The 22,431-nt window shown below is 48.6% G+C and overlaps 1 protein-coding gene across 2 annotated transcripts in view; it reads left to right on the top strand.

The window, feature by feature from the left end:
- LMX1A (LIM homeobox transcription factor 1 alpha) overlaps nt 1-22,431 on the top strand; it is an 875,614-nt gene that overhangs the window by 348,299 nt on the left and 504,884 nt on the right. The gene's annotated exons all lie outside the window — the stretch shown is intronic.

Here is a 22,431-nt window from a genome sequence, read left to right as displayed (position 1 = left end):
ACATCAACAACTGCACCCCAGCCGGCGGAGGATGTGCAGGCAGCAGGAGGCAGTGCACGGGCAGAGGCAGAGCAGCAGCAGCAACATGGTGGGAGCCATGAAGGCTCGGGGCCTTCGATATCGGAGGGGCAGGCATCGGCCGGAGGGCAGGAGGACCCAGGACAGAGAGTGTCTTCCGTGTGGCAGCGGATGGGCCACGCCATAGGGGCGGAGCGGCGGCGGGCGGAAGAGGCGCTGCTCACAATGGTCAGGGCGGAGAACTCCATGCGAAGGGCCCTGAGGCGGGCCGAGTGCCTCGAGGCAATCCGCAGGGGGTTAGAGGAGGACACTGCGTCGTCCCTGCGGACCCTCGGGGACATGGAACAGGACCGCCTCCGGGACATCGAACAGGAGTTCGATGATGCCCTGGCCCGGAACACCACAGAGTGAGCCGCTGGACTTGCCCGCCGCCTTTGTATATAGTTCTTTAGTTTTAGGTTTCCTTTGTTTCTTATTATGATTTGGAGTCGACGGACACTGCTCCACTTTTTGTATATAGTTGCATTTTAGTTAGGTTTTTTTGTAGGTTTCCTTTGTTCAGTTGGCCTCATGGACCTTGGAAGTTTTTTACATAGTTCTTGATTGGATAGATATTTTTTTACATTTGACTTTGGACGACATTTTTTTGGATTCTGATTTGCTGTTTTTTTTTTTATACGGACATGCAGCTTATTTTTTCTCATTCCCATTGTAGTTTGTTTCATTTCTTTGGCATTCTTTAATTTTTTTCAATACAATTTTGTTTTCATACTTCACTGTGTGGTATCATCTCATTGGTTTCATGCATGTCATGTTGGGTGTTTTCCCGTTCAATTGCAACCATTGTGTGTGACAGACATGGGTTCATTGGCTTCATGAACATTGGGGGTGTAACATGTAATTTCCATTTCCATGTGGGTGAATGGGTTACTTGGTAGGGCTTTTTGGCTGTGGAGGCTGACCATAACGCACATGATTGGGGATTGTGAGGACCTGGTGGAGGGTGCCCATACACTGCTGGGGGGTGGGGGTGGTGGGAGACATGAGTGGGGGCCTGGTGGGGGCTGCCCATGGTGGCAGGGGGTGGGGGTGATGGGAGACATGAGTGGGGCCTGGTGGAGGGTGCCCCTGGTGGCTGGGGGGTGGGGGGGTGGGAGACATGGGTGGGGGCCTGGTGGAGGGTGCCCCCGGTGGCTGGGGGGTGGGGGTGGTGGGAGACATGAGTGGGGGCCTGGTGGAGGCTGCCCCTGCACTGCTGGGGGGTGGGGGTGGTGGGAAACTTGAGTGGGGGCCTGGTGGAGGCTGCCCCTGCACTACTGGGGGGTGGGGGTGGTGGGAGACATGAGTGGGGGCCTGGTGGAGGGTGCCCCTGGATGCTGGGGGGTGGGGGTGCAGGGGGACATGGGTGGGGGCCTGGTGGAGGGTGCCCCTGGATGCTGGGGGGTGGGGGTGGAGGGGGACATGGGTGGGGGCCTGGTGGAGGGTGCCCCTGCACTGCTGGGGGGTGGGGGTGGTGGGAGACATGAGTGGGGGCCTGGTGGAGGCTGCCCCTGCACTGCTGGGGGGTGGGGGTAGTGGGAGACATGAGTGGGGGCCTGGTGGGGGCTGCCCATGGTGGCAGGGGGTGGGGGTGGTGGGAGACATGAGTGGGGGCCTGGTGGGGGCTGCCCATGGTGGCAGGGGGGGTGGGGGTGGTGGGAGACATGAGTTGGGGCCTGGTGGAGGGTGCCCCTGGTGGCTGGGGGGTGGGGGTGGTGGGAGACATGAGTGGGGGCCTGGTGGAGGCTGCCCCTGCACTGCTGGGGGGTGGAGGTGGTGGGAGACATGGGTGGGGGCCTGGTGGAGGGTGCCCCTGGATGCTGGAGGGTGGGGGTGCAGGGGGACATGAGTGGGGGCCTGTTGGAGGGTGCCCCTGGTGGCTGGGGGGTGGGGGTGGTGGGAGACATGGGTGGGGGCCTGGTGGAGGCTGCCCCTGCACTGCTGGGGGGTGGGGGTGGTGGGAGACATGAGTGGGGGCCTGGTGGAGGGTGCCCCTGGTGGCTGGGGGGTGGGGGTGGTGGGAGACATGAGTGGGGGCCTGGTGGAGGGTGCCCCTGCACTGCTGGGGGGTGGGGGTGGTGGGAGACATGAGTGGGGGCCTGGTGGAGGCTGCCCCTGCACTGCTTGGGGGTGGGGGTGGTGGGAGACATGAGTGGGGCCTGGTGTAGGCTGCCCCTGCACTGCTGGGGGTGGGGGTGGTGGGAGACATGATTGGTGGCCTGGTGGGGGCTGCCCATGGTGGCAGGGGGGTGGGGGTGGTGGGAGACATGAGTGGGGGCCTGGTGGAGGCTGCCCCTGCACTGCTGGGGGGTGGGGGTGGTGGGAGACATGAGTGGGGGCCTGCTGGGGGCTGCCCATGGTGGCAGGGGGGTGGGGGTGGTGGGAGACATGAGTGGGGGCCTGGTGGAGGGTGCCCCTGCACTGCTGGGGGGTGGGGGTGGTGGGAGACATGAGTGGGGGCCTGGTGGAGGATGCCCCTGCACTGCTGGGGGGTGGGGGTGGTGGGAGACATGAGTGGGGGCCTGGTGGAGGGTGCCCCTGGTGGCTGGGGGGTGGGGGTGGTGGGAGACATGAGTAGGGGCCTGGTGGGGGCTGCCCATGGTGGCAGGGGGGTGGGGGTGGTGGGAGACATGAGTGGGGGCCTGGTGGAGGCTGCCCCTGCACTACTGGGGGGTGGGGGTGGTGGGAGACATGAGTGGGGGCCTGGTGGAGGCTGCCCCTGCACTACTGGGGGGGTGCGGGTGGTGGGAGACATGAGTGGGGGCCTGGTGGAGGGTGCCCCTGGATGCTGGGGGGTGGGGGTGCAGGGCCACATGGGTGGGGGCCTGGTGGAGGCTGCCCCTGCACTGCTGGGGGGTGGGGGTGGTGGGAGACATGAGTGGGGGCCTGCTGGGGGCGGCCCATGGTGGCAGGGGGGTGGGGGTGGTGGGAGACATGAGTGGGGGCCTGGTGGAGGGTGCCCCTGCACTGCTGGGGGGTGGGGGTGGTGGGAGACATGAGTGGGGGCCTGGTGGAGGGTGCCCCTGCACTGCTGGGGGGTGGGGGTGGTGGGAGACATGAGTGGGGGCCTGGTGGAGGGTGCCCCTGGTGGCTGGGGGGTGTGGGTGGTGGGAGACATGAGTGGGGGCCTGGTGGGGGCTGCCCATGGTGGCAGGGGGGTGCAGGTGGTGGGAGACATGAGTGGGGGCCTGGTGGAGGCTGCCCCTGCACTGCTGGGGGGTGGGGGTGGTGGGAGACATGAGTCGGGGCCTGGTGGAGGCTGCCCCTGCACTACTGGGGGGTGGGGGTGGTGGGAGACATGAGTGGGGGCCTGGTGGAGGGTGTCCCTGGATGCTGGGGGGTGGGGGTGCAGGGGGACATGGGTGGGGGCCTGGTGGAGGGTGCCCCTGCACTGCTGGGGGGTGGGGGTGGTGGGAGACATGAGTGGGGGCCTGGTGGAGGGTGCCCCTGGATGCTGGGGGGTGGGGGTGCAGGGGGACATGGGTGGGGGCCTGGTGGAGGGTGCCCCTGCACTGCTGGGGGGTGGGGGTGGTGGGAGACATGAGTGGGGGCCTGGTGGAGGGTGCCCCTGCACTGCTGGGGGGTGGGGGTGGTGGGAGACATGAGTGGGGGCCTGGTGGGGGCTGCCCATGGTGGCAGGGGGGTGGGGGTGGTGGGAGACATGAGTGGGGGCCTGGTGGAGGGTGCCCCTGGTGGCTGGGGGGTGGGGGTGGTGGGAGACATGGGTGGGGGCCTGGTGGAGGGTGCCCCTGGTGGCTGGGGGGTGGGGGTGGTGGGAGACATGAGTGGGGGCCTGGTGGAGGCTGCCCCTGCACTGCTGGGGGGTGGGGGTGGTGGGAGACATGAGTGGGGGCCTGGTGGAGGATGCCCATGCACTGCTGGGGGGTGGGGGTGGTGGGAGACATGAGTGGGGTCCTGGTGGGGGCTGGCCATGGTGGCTGGGGGGTGGGGGTGGTGGGAGACATGGGTGGGGGCCTGGTGGAGGGTGCCCCTGGATGCTGGGGGGTTGGGGTGCAGGGGGACATGAGTGGGGGCCTGGTGGAGGGTGCCCCTGGTGGCTGCGGGGTGGGGGTGATAGCGGACATGAGTGGGGCCTGGTGGGGGCTTGCCATGGTGGCTGGGGGGTGGGGGTCGTGGGAGACATGCATTGTTGATCAGTAGTGCAAGGTGACATGTGGGTTGGCTGGGGGGCATGCCCATGGTGGATGGGCTGCCTGCGGGACATGAGCAGGGGTGCAGGGTAGTAGTCCCCCGTGGTGTGGGCTGCCTGCAGGGGCCGTGGAGGTTGTGGAGGTAACACCTGGGAGGACCCACATGGCCAATTCACGTGTAGTACTCCCCAGAGCCCCTGGAATACACATACCCTGCTGAAATCACGTGTGGAACTTCCCGCGCACCCCTGAAATACACGTACCCTGCTCGCACTGGGCCAATCGCGTGTGGAACTTCCCGCGCACCCCTGAAATACACGTACCCTGACGAAATCGCGTGTGGAACTTCCCGCGCACCCATGGAATACACGTACCCTGCTCGCACTGGGCCAATCGCGTGTGGAACTTCCCACGCACCACTGAAATACACGTACCCTGCTGAAATCGCGTGTGGAACTTCCCGCGCACCCCTGGAATACACATACCCTGCTGAAATCGTGTGTGGAACTTCCCGCGCACCCCTGAAATACACGTACCCTGCTCGCACTGGGCCAATCGCGTGTGGAACTTCCCGCGCACCCCTGAAATACACGTACCCTGCCGAAATCGCGTGTGAACTTCCCGCGCACCCATGGAATACACGTACCCTGCTCGCAGTGGGCCAATCGCGTGTGGAACTTCCCGCGCACCCTTGAAATACACGTACCCTGCCGAATTCGCGTGTGGAACTTCCCGCGCACCCATGGAATACATGTACCCTGCTCGCACTGGGCCAATCGCGTGTGGATCTTCTCGCACACCCCTGAAATACACGTACCCTGCCGAAATCGCGTGTGAGACTTCCCGCGCACCCCGGTATACACGCACACGTATTTTTTGTCAGCGGGTGTCCGTGTTTGTGGGTACCCCTTTGCATGTCATTTGTCCTGGAGGGCCACAGTATAGGACATTCATCATGGTATGCTATTTGCGTGCTATTTGTTGGCGCACCTTTTGGCGCACATTTCTTCCAGGCGCAGAGACGCTACCGCCTGCTTTCTTGTGGCGGTCGTGTTTGTGCCTGTGCGCTGGTTTGAGCGTGCGCTTTTTTGCCCTATTCTATTCCATGAATACGTGTTGTAGGCGAGCGTGTAGGCGTTCCGCGCACTTGTACCCTGTACTTCCCCGTGACGCCCACGTTTTGGCAAGTTGTTCCCCATTCCGTGTGTTACCCCCCATGTTCCGCCTACTTTTGTTGCGTGCGCCGCGCTATGTGCGATTTTCGCTGTGGCCTGTGCGATTTTCGCTGGGACCTGCCGCACGCAGTTAGATGGCCTGTGCGCCAACGTTCGCCGCGCACTTTTTTATCGCACATCCGATGGTTTTCTCGCGCACAGCCTTCCATGAATCGATGTGCGCTGCTTTTCGTGCGATTTTCGCACTTGCACTGCGATTTTCGCTATTCCACTGCGATTCGCACGTTTTTGCCCACTTGCGCCGCGCTAATTATTCCATGAATCGGCCTGTTAGTGTATTAGTGTGAGAGTGAAGGGGATAGCAAAGTTGTCAGAACACAATACCCATATTCGATTATCCATAGACACGTTTTTAGCTTGCAATCAAAAGGTCTAAGATGTTGCCAGCAATGTGTACGGAGGTTATATGATGAGTTGTGTGTGGTCATAAGGGATGGCTGGAGTGAGGATATTCTTTAGTATCGGATTGGCACCTGGAAGAGAACTACTGGGGTTGAAGTCACAAAGGTAGATGTTGTAAAACGAGGCGTGGTTGCTAGTTGTGAAGTCAGTACAGACAGTGTGGAAGTTGGGATAGTGTTTCGGTGGACAATACATGAGGTGGAAAAAGGTGATGTGCGGGTGTGATGGAGGGGAGCAAATGTTTGTTTGTTTCTTTGTTTGTTTGTTTTATTTGTAATGCGCACCAGACCCAAGGGTAACTGGGCGCAGCGAGGAGAATATGCAAAGCTTACAATGGTACAATGAATTACAGTGTTACATAAAATTACAATGTTACAAAATGTACAGCAGTAGAGGGATCGGTATGTACAGACTTAACAGGAGGTAGATCTGATAAAGAGGTTGAGGAATTACTATACAGTGAGGCAGTCGGTTATATACAGTGTTACTATGATTATTTACATATATAGTATATCTTTAATAATGCATATATACCTTCAGATGAAGTAACATAATAAAAGTGTCTAGCAGTACATTGCATATTTTTGTCATTGAGGTGTTTAATAAGATTCGATCTGAAGTGTGAGAAAGAAGGTTGGTCTATTCTCAGATTATGTGGCAGGGCATTCCACCATTTAGCAGCTAATACGGGAAAACTGGTGTCGCCAATTTTAGCGAGTTTGAATCTAGGGGTTACCAAGCAGTTGGAGTTAGGGGTTTTTGTAGGCCTAGTAGAGATTTTTCTTTTTATTTTGTCCATCAAATAACTGGGAGCAGCATTATTGAGGGCTTTGTACGTCAAGGAGACCATTTTTAGATGGATTTTATTGTCGTGGAGAGCCATTTGTGTTGGTGTCTGAAAGAGGAAATATGTTCCCTTTTATTTATGCCTAAGGCAGCTCTTAAGGCATTATTTTGTAAGATTTGTAGCCTTTGGTGATAGTTTTGTTGGCACCACTATAAAGGGCATTACAGTAATCAAGTCTGGATAATATTAAGGCTCTCGCTAAAATGATGCAACTATCGTTAGATAATAAGGGTTTACCTGCTCTTATTAATTTGCAGATATAAGCTGTGGTGGAAGCTAAGGAGTTGACTTGTTTGGTCAAAGACATAGTGGAATCAAGATAGAAACCTAGTGTTTTTACTTCACTCGAGACGTTAATGCTGTTGCCATCTATGTTGAACATAGAGTAGTCCTTACCTAATTGTTGATGTTGGCCTGCGTACCTAAGATAATCAATTTGGTCTTATCATCGTTCAGGCAGAGGCCATGGGAAGCCATCCATGCCTGAATAATGAGGTACACCCTATTCACCAACTCCCTATCCTTGCTGTGATCCCCAGAAAGCGGGAGGAGAATCTGTGTATCATCTGCATAATTAGTGTAGGTGATACCTAGAAGGTCCAGATCATCGAAGAGGGGTTTAGTGAATATGCTGTATAAGGTCGGTCAAACACAAGAGCCTTGAGGGACTCCACAAGTGATAGGAGAGGGTCGGCTGCTGCAGAGGGGGAGAAGACTCTCATTGTACTCTCGCTCAAAAAGGATTCAATCCATTTAATGGCATGGGTGGAGAAGTGTGCAGCAGTGTCTAAGTGTTTGCAAAGGACCTTGTGGTCCACTAGATCGAAAGCAGCTGAGAGCTCAAGTAGAAGAAGGAGTGCTGTCTTGCCTTGATCTCTCAGTTCGTCTATTTGGGTCTTCAAATCAATGAGGGCAGTTTCAGTTCCATTGAGTGGGCGGAAACCAGATTGTCTAGCTCCCAATAAATTATGTAATTCAAGGTGTTTTTGAATTTGTGTGTAGGCAACCTTGCCTAGTATTTTCAGTAAGAAAGGTACCGTAGTGATAGGCTGGTAGTTGGTGGGGATGAGGGGATCTAGAGACTGCTTCTTGAGAAGTGGTAGCACCCAAGATTGTTTTAGATTAGCCGGGATGTTATCTGTGGCAAAGGAGGCGTTTATCAATTTGGAAATGAACAGTGACAGGTCTCTGGCAGCATCTTTTATTACTTGCGCTGGGCAGATGTCACCTTTGCAATTCGAGGGTTTGAGGGAGAGGATAATTTTCTCTACCTCTAAGGTAGTAGTTTTAGTGAAGCAGAATTTATTGGTAGGGTCGTTGGTGGAGTCATTGGGAAGTGGGTTATTTTGGAGGTTTAAGGATTCTTTTTTTAGTTGGATTTTGTTTTGCAGCGAGGTAATCTTGTTTGCTAAGGCAGTTTGGATATCTGTACACCAAGTATGGTCCTTATTACAGGTGTCTGGTGTAGCAATGGGAGACTCAAGTTCTTTCAAGATGGAGAAGAGTTCCTTCATGCTTGAGTTAGAGTTTGCAATGCGATTATTATAGGAATTACGCTTTGCTAGGCAGATTTCATTCTTATAGTGCCGAGAGATGTTGGTTAGATTAATTTTGTTCTTCTTGGTTGGATAAAGTTTCCAGTCTGATTTGCATTTTCTTTTGGTCAGGCGCAAGGCTTTGAGTTCTGGCATGAACCATTTGTTTACGTGTGCCTCAGGTTTACTTGTTCGCATTTTGAGTGGGGCCACTTTGTCCATAGTGGTACGCATGATATTATTGTATTCGTTGACCAATACACTAGGGTCAAGGTTGTCTGGCAATGCATTTAAGGTTGGAAGGATCAGGGGAATAATATTGCCCGCTGTAATATTCTTTTTGTTTCTAGTGGGGCAGGGTGGAGCCGCCTGTGGGGCTAGAATGAGCGGTTTAGTGGTGAGAAGGTTGAAGGACACCAGGGAGTGGTCGGTCCAGGATAAGGGCGTAGTAGATGAGATTATGGCTGAGCAGTTGGAATCAGCGATCCAGTCAAGTGTTCTGCCCTTCACGTGGGTAGGGGTGTTGACTTTTTGGGTTAGTCCTAAGGTGGTGAGGGTATTGGCAATAGTTGATGCGTGAACATCTGCTTGGTCATTGAAACCAAGGTTAAAGTCCCCTAGCAATTGTGAAGTAGTTTTGGTATTGTTAGACAGAAGGCTGTGCAAGTCCACCTCAAAGGTTCCAAGTGGACCCGTTGGTCTGTAAATTAGGTGAATGGATAGAGTTTGGGTATTGTTTATGGGGATTTTTGCAGTGAGAGTTTCACAAGATTGTATGGTTGTGGCAGGGGCTAGGCGTAATGCTAGGTTTATTTTGGATATAATGGCGATACCACCTCCACGGGAGCCTTCTCGGTCCTGCCTGGATATGGTGTAGCCATCAGGAAGGCCAAAATGAGTGAGGGGCCTGCCGCATTATGTAACCAAGTCTCGGTTATAGCAATAAAGTCTAGGTTAGCTTCCATAATTAGATGAGCTAGGTCGATGGCATGTGCCACTAGGGATCTTGCATTAAGGAGAGCTCCATTAAAGGAGTGTTCTTCAGGGTCCATTCTGATTTGGGAAGTGTTAGATGAGTTAGTATTTGTCTTAGGTTTGAAGGTTTGGATATTTATGTTCACTGGTAAGGAATGAGGGGGATTGGGACCATTATATATCCCAGTATGTTGGCCTTTCAGCGTGCGCTTTATAGCGGGAAGGGATCTTCTGGGTGGTTCGTAAAGTTTGTTGAGTCTGGCCCGTAATTTGGGGTTTCTCTCGTGAGTTGGAGTGGGCTGCGAGGAGAAGGCTAGTTGGCCTGGTATGGCCTGGTACATGGGGCTAGTATGGTCGGAGTAGTTGAATGCATTGGAGGTGGTAGGTGGGAGAGGAGGTGCAAGAATTGATTTGCTTTGGTGGACTTCAGTGAGGCACTTCTGAGTGCTGGGGGCGTGGAGCACGGCCATGGCCAATATAGTGTATATATTAAGGAAGTATGACATAGTGTAGAGCTATCACTAGTGACTGACAGTGCCACTTGGTGTGGGCAGAATAAGATTTCGGGCAGTCTGGGTTATTAAATGTCAGATACTTATATGACTAAGGTATGATCAGGTGGGTAAAATGGCTAGGAGCATTTATCAAGTGTGGCAGAATCTATGCAGTCTGGATACCATTCATTAGTGGGGCACAGAATTATAGAGCGTGAACAGGCACATTAAAGTGCTAGGTGCGATTTACTAAATGTTTCAGAATCTAAACAATCTAGATGCCATTTACTGATAAGGGGGCACATTTGCAGGGCACAAACAGGCAAGTTGAGATGCTAAGGAACATTTTAGGAGAAACTAAATGCATAGCATAAACAATCATTTACCAACTAGACTAAACAATCTAGATGTCATTTGCTGGTGAGGGCACAAATTTACAAGGCAGAGACAGGCACGTTGAAATGCTAAGGAGCATTACCAGGTGTGGCAGAAACTAGTCAATGTAGATGCCATGTACTAGTATGAGCACATGCCTATGTAGCACTATCAATCACGTTGAAATGCACGTATGTTTACCAAGTGATGCAGGAAGATACATTCTGGGTGGCATTGCTATGGGACTGAATCCGGCGATAATTTGTATGCATTATGCAAGCGCAGAGGGTTCTATGGATGGAGTATATTGGGACATCCAGTGTTTCCAATAATGTGACGGCTCGTTTCTAAGCATGTGAGCAAATAAGGTCAATCCCGCATGATTGCGGCGTGCCCGAGCGGTCAAGATGCGTGTGCTGCGCGTCAAGCCTCGTGCAGAGATGCACTGGATGAGTGACGGAGGCCGCGGGTGTCCCTCGTCCTATTGGACGATTAGAAACTGTACTGATCCATGGACATAATGAAAATGGGCAGTGCTGGGCTGGCAGGCATATGATTATAGTGATCGTGCTGACTCCTGGTCAATGTACAAGGCACAAAATGGTGTGTATTGGCTGTGTGTGGGATTACTAAGTGTGAGCGTGTCTTAATATTTGATGGCAATGCCACCACGTTGTTTGTCTGGGCTGTCTCTGTTGAGGATCAGATAGTGTGAGGGAATCATGCAGGCATAATAGGTGTGTTGTTGAGTTTGAGCCATGTTTCCGAAAGGAAAAGTATATCTGGGGAGTGTGTGCTATTGAGTTCATTAATTCCATTTGTATGAACAGGTGCAGAGTGGCAGTTGCAAAGAATGCAGGTGCATGCAATTAAAGGTATGGTCTAGTAAAAATGTTTATTGTCCCTACGGGTCGGCCATGTTTTTTTTTAAGCCTAAGTGGCTCGATTTTAGAAAACTTTCCTATGGACCTTACCCGAGTTTTCGTCCATTGAACGCACGCGAAAACAAGCACCAGGGAGCCGCCATTTTCTGATAATCCTATCTTTTCCCTGATCGCCCTGGCTGACCTACTTTTGCGGCACTAAATCAATTCCCCCGCCCCTGAGCCTGACATTATCAAAACATTCATATTCCCCGCCTCTCCCCGTGACGTTACTGTGCTGCGTAGGCAAACGCGCCCAGTCGTCTTCTGCGCGACTCCACACAGAACCCGGAAACCAACACAGATCAACTCACAACACAGCGCGCCACAATTTGGAATATGAAACTGTACTTTAAAATGAAACAGCAACACGGTACTTTTGGTAAAGTACATTTATTTGACATTAAATGTTTAGAGAATATTCAGCAATTGACATATGAACTCCGGAAGCCATTTATTTTCTTTTATCTGTATCCGCAATAACTGTTCCGTTTCATCTTGAGTCACGCGCTGTTCCTTTATGGTACACAGGGTGTTCATTTTCGTAAAAAGAAACACTTTGGAAGCACGGTGAACCGCAAGGCTGTTCCATTAAGTAGGCACTAGGTCAGCGTAAAGGTTGATATGTTGCTTCTAGCCACTAGTACAGCGTAAGGGCATGTGGGCCCTTGGCAATCGTCCCATAATATGGTGATCGTGCTCCAGTTGTTGACACAAAGCTGCAGGTGTCTGCTGAAGAATCCATCCGCCGGTGTCTCAAACAGGTGGCAGTGGCAGAAAGGGATCAAATACCTGTTATGAAAACAAAAAAATGATAATTAGTCTCGCTAGCCGAACTTCATTAATATTACTCATTTTATTTATTACGGCCGATCAGAAACTATTTGCTTGCAAGGATAGTTCAATGGAGTATGTTCGGCTCTAAAATCAATGCGAAAAGTAACGAGATAAATCGAGGCAAACACACAATGATAAACGACAGTTAGTCTACATGCCTGAGGAATGATATGATATATGATATGGCATTTGTAACGTGCCTATACTCAAGTGTTTCTAGGCGTGAAGAGGCAGGTGGGGAACAAGGGCAGACAGACAACGATCCTACTAGGCCAGGTGTCTTTTTGATTGCGCATGGGGAAGGGCTGTACATGGTTAGTTGAATACAAATTAAATAATAGGGCCAGCTGGTGGCAAGTGCAAGGTAAATGCTGGGAGAAGGGGCTGGAGGATACAGAGACAGTCCCATAGTGCAGGTAGGCAGTGCAGGGAAAAGTGGCTGGGCCAAGGACCGAGATCGGTGAGACCAGTGGACCTGCATGCCCATGTGCCCACTACGAACAGTTTTACTTGCTTTTCCTAGCTCTTCATTCATTCATTTATTCATGCATTCATTCCGGTATGAAAGAGTGTAAAGATGTACTTACATTATATTTGAAATTTCCATTGTGTCTCTTCGTAATGCAGTCTGTAAAACGGACTGTGCTCTTGACAATGATTTTTCGTATACTGAACTAAAATGAAACTCGGTCTAGTTTCTGAATTTTCTGCCTTATCGTCTCTTACGTTATTGCGCACTCCCTTCAAATGTAGTTCTTTCGGCATGGTCCCTGTCTCAAGGTCAAAAAACAATAGACCCTTATACTTCCAGTGCGACTTGTGGGCCTCATCTGGTCGCTGTCCTTCGCATTCTTTATTTGCAACATCACGTAGTATAGGCATCTGTGAGAACATGAAGTTTAGAATCCGTCTATGTAGTGCGCCTCAATGTGCAAATGCGAACTGGCTTCTCTCCCAAATGCCACGGGCCGTTTGGCTGGCGCGTTCTAAGTGCCCCAATTTTGTCCCCGTTGTCTGCGAGCTTTGCAGCCCAAATTGAGAAATTTAATTTTTGGCGGAAGGTCAGGAAAAGTATAAAGTACCACAGGAGTTGAGTTAAAAGTGAGATTTATTGTTTGTTTGTTTGTTTTATTATTTGCAATACGCAAGCCTCCACTCCCTTAACAGTGCACAGCATTTACATTTACATGAGATGAGACATGAGAAAAATATATACATACACATATATGAGGTGAATAGAGAGAATTCAAAGATGACACCCAGCTTGTTCGCCACCCATGATGGTGAAGGTAGGGGTTAGGGTTACAGGTACACTGTACAATAACATTTATTTACAAAAAGACAATCGTATTGCAATTATTTAAACCGGGATTTGTACTTCACAATCAGCTGTGCATCGGGTAGGCATGGCACAGTCGCAATGTTCGGTGGCAATGGATCACTGCTCTGTACAGAAACGTCCAAAATTCCATATCTGTGCTTCTCTAACACAGCAACAATAAGGCCTTTCACAAAGTCGAACTGCATTTCATCATAGAATGGTTTGATCACCCATTGCTTACTTCGTTTTGAAAACACCTTAGTGTAGCAAGGCATCCTTACTTTACCCCTAGTCCTAGATTGTTCACGTCCGACATTGCTGTTATGGGCCAAGACCGCTAGTAGAGTGCGATGTTTCATGCCCCAAAAGCTAAAATGCAAGCGCTTTGGCCTGTACTTTAGGCACATATTGTGGAACACCTCCAAATCTCCTGTGTGACAGAATTCTGTCAGTCCTCTCAAATCTCTTGATAGAGTTTTGTCGAAAACAATCTTCTCAATGGCTTTGTGTGTCGGTGAAGATGGAATCAACTACTTCTTCTTCCGTGCCTCCTCTGGGGACAAAGGGCCATGTTCACATTGGTGGAAATGTTCATTTGCTGTCCAGCGGTGAACGTTGGTACAGTGGTGCATCAGTGACCACCATTTTTCAAGTAGTATTTCCACTGACCCCTCACAAGTTTTTGAGCTCCACCAAAGATGGTTGGTGATAGAATGTGACCACTGCAAAATACTTTCAAAACCTTTTTTTACCTGTAGCCAAGATTTTCTTATTGATTGATTTAGCAAGATGCCATACGACAAATTGATGTTTAATATGTGGGAACTGCTCTCTCATTGTCTTGGCGATTGAAACGTGTCTATCCATGGCTATGAGGTCGATGTGCATTCCCCTCGATTGTAGATATTCCACTGATTTTATAAAACCTAGTTTCTCCATGGCCACTGAGGATGTACATTGTGTTACCTGCACGGCCACCGAACTCATAATTTTCTTACTATCCATGTCCTGAAAGTGGTAGGTGCAGTACTTGGCAGAAAATCCAGGGCTGTCGCACTGTCCATCGCCGGCTAGCCTGAATCGTTTGCCTTCGAATGTACTTGCTAGAGACAATTGTTCAATTTTCCAAGCATCACTAATGGCCGGAAACAGATAATCACGTTGGTATGTGTAGTACAGAGCTTTAGAAATGAAATGGAGTCCCACAAACTGAAAGAAAGCCTCTAACTTTCTAAAACTGGAGCCACTAAAAAGTGATGCAGCTGCACACAATAGATTGCCTGCTGGCAGTTTCCCCAGCATCGGTTGTGCAGACCATGAGAACCTATGATTTAATCTACAGGCGGCATTTATTTTGACGTTACTGCCTTTTATTTGATGAGTCACATTAATCAATGGCTTCCCACATACTTTCCCTCTAATGGAATGCACACATTTCAGCATACTTATAATTTCCATCAAACAACTGTCGAATACAATGTATTTGCTCTCTTTCATTAGACTGTCATCCTGCGTAAACGTTGTTTCGGCCTTTGACGTTGTGGAGATTTCAACACATTGGTAAGTAATATCACTGATATCAAGTTCTGATGCGTCTATGGCTGTTGCGGCTGGTTCATTCTCTGTCATTTCAACATCTATTACTTCGACACTGATGGGAGAACACAACAATGTCGACAGGTTTTTTGGTGGCAAATTTTTGGCAGGTGTAGATTGTGTAAATTGATCTGCAACTACTTCAGAGCTATCTTCAATACATTCAATAACATCTTCTTGTGGTGGTGTGGTCGCATTGTAGCTATGGTCCAATGCAACTTTGCTGTAGTCTCCAAACACAATTAATTCATGTTCTGGCCATTGGACATGAGCATCTCGAGCCTGAACACGCCTTGCCTCAATTAATAGTTCCTCCATAGTGTACACGGTCTGGCAAGCCACATCTCTCATTCGCTTCACTGTCTGTGTGTGTATAGTTCTGACACCCACGGGTAACTGGAGGAGAGATTGGAATGTTCAGTTTAAACACAAGATGGAGTGTAGTAGAATTGACTGGAAAAAAACATAAAATAGTCCCCAGCACAAACATTTTTTTAAAGTTATGAACTGTTTTTAACTAACCTTTTTTTGTTTTTTTTTCTTTGCAACTTTTTTGACTGGACCTTCAACATCTGCACGCTGTAGCTCCGATTCGTTTCCACATGTCCTCCCTTCCTCTTGCGCTGCAACGACTATATTTTCTGTATCCGCATAGACAGCAAGGACTGAGGCTCCATCGTCTCCCAGAAACATAGTACTTTCATTACTATTTATCAAAATATTGTTAGCATAAAACACACGTGAGGACGAACACACAGGTACATCTCAATAGCCAAATACGATTTAAACATTGTGTGCAACAATCAAACGACAAGTATTCGACCAGTGATGGATCTATTTCAATGGAACTGTCAGTATCCATACCTCTGGCTCTGCATGGACTGCCATGAATGGTTGTATTGGAGAGGAGGCATCCGCATCTCCCTGAAACACAGTACTTGCATTAGTATGCTTTTCAATAATGGAAACACAACACCCACTTGGGGTCGACGGCACAGGTACATATAAAGAGATAACCGCAAATGATGCATTATCCAAAAGAATCAAGGAAAATCCAAATATGATCACATTTCATCGACTTATTTCAACGATTCCTTTACATCTGCATCGTCTAAATGAGATGTTCTGATTGTGGTGGAAGCTCCGTCGTCTCCCTGAAACACATTACTTGGATTAGTATGGTTTTCAATATTGGAAACATAACACACACTTGGGGTCGAACGCACAGGTACATATAAAGAGGTAACCACGAAAGATGCATTGTCCAAAAGAATCAAGGAAAATCCAAATATGATCACATTTCATCGACTTATTTCAACGATTCCTTTACATCTGCATCATCTAAATGAGATGTTGTGATTGTGGTGGAAGCTTCGTCGTCTCCCTGAAACACAGCACTTGCGTTAATAGGGAAGAAAGTATAGCAAATGGAATCACGTTATATGATCACGCATGATGGAGCTGTCATTATCCATACCTCGTGCTGCTGAAGAATATCTATGGATGTTGCAAATGTAGTGCGCACTTCCGAAAGCTGTTGCGCCGATTCGTATACTTGAATGTCAGGCTCTGCATCAAGTGCAGAGGTTGACGCTCCATCAACTGCCTGAAACATAGTACTTGCATTAGTGAGGTTTACAATTGTGAAAACATAACACACACCTGGGGTCGACAGCACAGGTACATATCAACGGCTAACCACGAATGAAACATTGTGTAGAACAATCAAACAACAAGAATTCCAGCTCTGATGATGACGCTCGATGGAGCTGTCAGTAACCATACCTCCTGATGTTGAAAAACATCTAGAAATGTTGTAGATGTGGCGGACGCTTCAGCATCTCCCTGAAAGACAGTACTTGCATTAGTATGGATAACACTAATTATAACTGAAAAAAACACCAGTGGACGATAACTAAGGTGTATATCAATTGGAAAGCAGTAACCACACATTAGGTAAAATAATTACACGATAGAATAAAACTATTACTTGACATGCATAAAACAAGTATGTAGCGGATTAGCCTTGTAAGATTACCTGATACGCGCTAGAAGTGGTTGATAACTGCGACCACGTCAAGGATGTAGAATGTCCTTGCTTCAGATTCAAGGGATAGTCAAGAAGTTGTAGAGGTCAATTAACGATTGATAATGAAATGCCAATATTAGAAATAGCCATGTAAGCCGACAGAATACTTGAAAAATGCTCAATACAGCACAGTTCCCTGTCCCCATATATATATACATTGCGTTTGTGGGTTATGAAATCGAAAAAGAATATATTGATAAATGTCATTATTCAAAAAACTATACACTCATATCAATATCGAAATTATTACAAGGGATAGAACACCTACAATATCTATTAATCCATTCAGCTACACACTACCGCAAGGCCGAAAGCTAAATCCTGACACTCGACTCACCGGTGGCGGAATGTGGACGAATAGAGTGGGAATGCGTTTTCGCACAATTTCCGTGTCGTTCGCCGTTTATTCTTCTTTGTTACCCAAGAAGTTGTGTACATGTCCAAGGAAAAGTTCCGGCTGCAGATGCGGTATCGATCACCCCTCTTGTCCTCTAAGACTTGTTGGACTCTACTTTCCAGCTCATCCAGTGGACATCCACAATGTCTGACCCATTCTCTTATTCGATCAGCAGTTTTCGGGAATACATGCATTGTAGTTCCAGGAGTCTGGTGTAAACACAAAACTTAGTATTTTAAATGCATCCTAATTTGAAAATACATAATTTGAAGTTTTGATCATATTGGGCACTCAGAAAGTACTGCATGAAATAAATATTATACATGTCATGATTTATTTATCAAAGCGGAAGCTAATGCAGGGAAAAAGTTGGGGGACAAGGAAAGAAGGGGTATTGCATATTTTGCAATGCAAATGGAAGACCATATTCCAAAACCACAACAATCCTGACATTGGTAAGGCCTTTTCAATATACACCATGTTGGGTTTCATACTGCCAAGCCATAAAATATAATGGGTCAAAACATTGATAATGAATTAACAATTTGTGTTTCTTAGTTATCATGCCTGACATATCTTAAAACCCACAAACAAAATACACCCACAGCATTGGTAAGCATTTCCACTGCAAACTTGCTGGTTGGATTCCCCATCATGCATAAATGTTACTACATTTAATGTTCATTCATAGTTCACAAACGTCTTTTCAACCAGATACATCTATATAGGTGTTCCACACACAAAATACACAATCACATTTAGGTAAAACTCTCCAAATACTCAAGGAATTATGGTAATTCACAACTAGCATACTTCTAAGACTAAAGGGCCTCATTACACGGTAGGCGGTAAGGGTTTACCGGTATCGGTATTTTACCGGTACAGGTAAATCCTTACCGCCTTACTACGAGGTCCCTTTGCAGGTTGGGGATTTTAACGCCTGCTTTTTGCAGGCGTTAAAAATCCAACCTGCAAAGGGACCAGGGTGCTAATTACGGTAACGTAATTTGCTGTACCGTAATTAGCGCCTTCCCCATTCCCATTATGCCCTATGGGGCAAAAATGGGAATGGGGAAGGGCAATGGGGGAAGGGGGAATTACCGCCCCGCAAACCTTGGAATAGGGCGGTAATTCCCCTTTCCTCTAAGGCGGTACCGGTAAATTACACGGTAGGCGGTAAGGGTTTACCGGTACCGGTAAATCCTTACCGCCTTACTACGAGGTCCCTTTGCGGGTTGGGGATTTTAACACCTGCGTTTTGCAGGCGTTAAAAATCCAACCCGCAAAGGGACCAGGGTGCTAATTACGGTACCGCAATTTGCGGTACCGTAATTAGCACCTTCCCCATTCCCATTATGCCCTATTGGGCAAAAATGGGAATGGGGAAGGGCAATGGGGGAAGGGGGAATTACCACCCCGCCAACCTTGGAATAGGGCGGTAATTCCCCTTTCCTCCAAGGCGGTACCAGTAAATTACCGGCATGAACCATGGCGCTAATAGGGCCATGGTTTACTGCCTACTGTGTAATGAGGCCCTAAGAGTATGCATGCCTATCACATCCCACACCATATATTTTTTGTTCGGTCTTTTGGGTCAGATTGCAGAAACATTGCACTGGTGCAAGTACAAAGTTGCACCATTTTAGCGCCAGAGCAAGTAGTATTTATAGAGCAAAGACCGAGCTGGTTTAGGCATTACAGTGCTTTAAATTAGTTTTCATTACAAGAATACTAGATCATGCACACGTGTGATAGGGACATTCTCACAATGTGGCAATCTCAAATGTCACTTCTATAATTTACCGCATATTTGTAACATCACAATGTACCTTTAGAGAAACCTGAAAGAATATCGAATTTTTTTGTCCAGTTAGCATCAATTTCGAGACAGTGCATTAAACAGTTCTCCAGTGTTTCTTGTAAGGAGATATATGCTGCACTTTAATATTAACTTTCCGGCCACATTTAGTACATTACAATACGTAGCTCATGTTCCATGGTGGCGTAATGTGATTGAAACGCATAAAAGCCATGATTACGGTATAACGTCGTTCAATCATGCCATGCAACATATTCAATTATTGGTATGGTGGAGAGGAGGAGCAAGATTCATATTGCATTTCCACTGCCTTCCCTCCTCTCTGCCATACAAATGCGCCAGTATTTGCGCCAGCATGTGTTTCTTGCCAGCCCAAATTCTGGAGATCCCTATGGAGTTGGCCTCCTTTAAAGAAATTAGTAATTTAGTGACAGAGAGTCGTTCCATGTTGACACATAGGCGGCTCACCACCATCAAATTTACATCATTTGCATGGTGGAGTGCAAAAGTGCAGGTCAAAAGGTGGCATACACATGTGCACCCTGTCTTTTGCCCTACACTTTTGCACACCGCCATGCAAATTGAGTAAACAGTAAGGCAACTTGTACAATGGGGTATTTTTTTCAAGCTGAAGCTACCAACAGCACATCAAAGCTTTCTAGAACTTTTCCATCTCATTTCCACTAACTAAGCCCTCCAAGTCCTCCTTCATTTTCAGGTCTGTCAGAGTGGATGGAGACCATAAAAATGGCAGTGGTGCGCGTTATAAATCACAATAACATAACATAACATCCCTATGGGGTCCACCTGATTTATGCATTAAAATACATGCCAGCACAAATGCTGGAGCATTTGTATGGCGGAGAGGAGGGAAGGCGGTGGAAATGCCATTTGCATTTCAAACCTCCTCTCTACCATACAAATGATTGAATTAAGCAATATAAACCAAGTAGGCTGGTGGGGCATTACCAGGCCAGGTAATGCCCCAACGCAGTTAGAAGCTTGAACAAAGTGAGGGCTTTAATGATAGCCCGGGGCATTACCTGACCCAGTAATGCACCCCCGCAAGGGTTATATTCCTATTAGTATACCAGCACAGTGTACGAGGATACTAAGAGTTCAAAAGTTGAGAAACGGCAAACATGCCTTTCATCAACTTAACCAAAAAAAACTGCACAACAACATGGCCGCCATGGATCTGGGAGAAGGGAACTACATGCTGGCCCTTCCTCATCGGGTAAGCGCCAGGAACACTAGTGTTTCTGGTGCCGGCAAGGGACGAGGCAGTGCAAAGCAAGTGGGGCAAGGGTGGGGGTAGGATTGGAGAAGAGGAAAAGGGGAACAGGGGTAAGGAGAAGGGGAGACGTGTGGGAGAGTGCACTTATCTATTCCCAGCAAGGGAAATGGTGGCCTCCAGATTAGAGGAGGCTCAGAGCAGGGGTTTTACTTTGTGGTAAAGCCCCCTTCTGCTCCCTCGCCTTTCAATCACATTACACCACTATGCAACATGAGCTCCCAGAGGTTTTGATGGCATTTGGAGGCAGAGATGGGCCTCAAAACGGATTTTGCTTTATCGCTATGCATTTCTCCTTCACCTTCAAATGCCTTCTGCTTTTACCCCAGCATAAGATTTTTTTTGCATATTTAGAATCTGCTAAAAGCAGCACCATTTAAAGATTTTTTTTTTACAAAACAGAATAAAAGTGAGGCATAAATGAAATGTCACTTGTTTGTACACTTTGGTTTTGCACTCCATTTTGAAAATGACGAAAATTGCTTGTCTGGGACAGTAAAGCCCATAAGTGGTGATGTTGATGGTTCCCTCTATATAATTACCACTGATTCGAATGGATGAAATGAAGGATGCCATTATATAAAGCTGGGATTTAATTTGGACTAAGACCATTAAGGTAGGGGTTTTCTGTAGTGATCTCTAGGTGGCAGCAGAAAATAATAGTAGATGCAGGCAGGTGGTGTGATCAGAGGGGTGGTTGGGCATGCTATCAAGATCCAATGGTGATTATCTGACAAGATCTTTTTTTAACAATAGATCATTCAGTTCCTTCCTGCACCATGAGCTCGATAATCAAAGTGTGCAGGTCACACGTTGTAATGCACCAAGTGCCTATCTCATGCCACAGGCCACCGTATTACCACAGGGAAAGTGCATGCGCTCTGTTGCCTATCCTTTCCAGCATTTCCAAGAGTAAGGGGACCTTAGCTCACTGTATTCATGTGAGTCTAGGGCCTGGACTTACTAACATCCATCCCCTCCCAAACTAAACACTTGGGGCCTGAATCATGGAATTACTATTTGCGTGTAAAATAGAGTACTTGCGTGCACAACTGCATGCAAATCCACCTTCATCGTTTTATGGAATCGAATGCAATGTACTTCTCCTGGACTTGCGTAGAGTTTGTTCTGGATCGGCAGGTCTTTGTGAGCTGCCGAGGGCCTTGCGTGAGACTCCACGCATAGCATGGCCATGGCCTGCACGAAGGGCTGGGAAGGGGGTGGAACACCGAAAATGGGGAAGAACATGCGCAAGAGTGGGAGTTCCGAGGGACGGCCTGCAGGCATTCCCTCGCACGCCCACAATTGCACGGCACAAGAATTATTTATGGATTTGATCACACAACCTCTCAGCCGGGAAATGGCCATGCAAGTCCTTCATACGATCTGCCACCCGAAGGCAGACATAAGTACACTTGCGTGTAGGATTTGCAGCACGGAGGTGGGGGTTGCATGTCAGGTTTCGGGGCGCATGTACTCAACTGGGGTTCCGATGTAACTTAGGAGTGGGCCTGCAATGTAACAGGGTGCAGGAATGGTTTACCAGGGTTTGCATGCAGAGTTTAGACCAAGTTACGATTTTTCATAGGCAGGTAGTCAGGATGCTGGAAGTTGTTCCGTGGGCCCCTGCGCAGTGTCCTGCTCGGCGCGGGTCTTGTAGTATTTGGGCACACATTTCCATGACTCGGGCCCTTAGTGAGCAGTGGAAATGCCTCAGGACCGATCTTAATAGGCCCAACCTCTGGAACGCATTGTTTTATAATTCCACCTACTGCAATATAAAGCTGTATTGCGACATTTCTGCTGCATGTGGCAAGGGTACACCGCTTCAGAAATGATCACTGTGTACTGTAGATCTTCCCATTGCAGGGCCTCCCCCTAGTAAGATCAGGCATGAAGGAATACAAGGTGTAGGTGTAGCCTGCCTATGCAGGTGCGTTCCACTGTGCACCAGGGATGCACTGGCAATGGAGTATGGGATTTTAATGTAAGAAACTTAGCGAAAAAGAGCCAACACTCGTTGATTTGGAAACTGTGTTTTGAAATATATTTCGGTTGGGCCCCAAAACATTCATGGGGATGAA

Source organism: Ambystoma mexicanum, chromosome 1q, assembly GCF_040938575.1.
Source record: "Ambystoma mexicanum isolate Mex_15411 chromosome 1q, UKY_AmexF1_1, whole genome shotgun sequence".
NCBI lineage: Eukaryota > Metazoa > Chordata > Amphibia > Caudata > Ambystomatidae > Ambystoma > Ambystoma mexicanum.
This window is presented reverse-complemented; position numbering and strand designations above follow the sequence as displayed.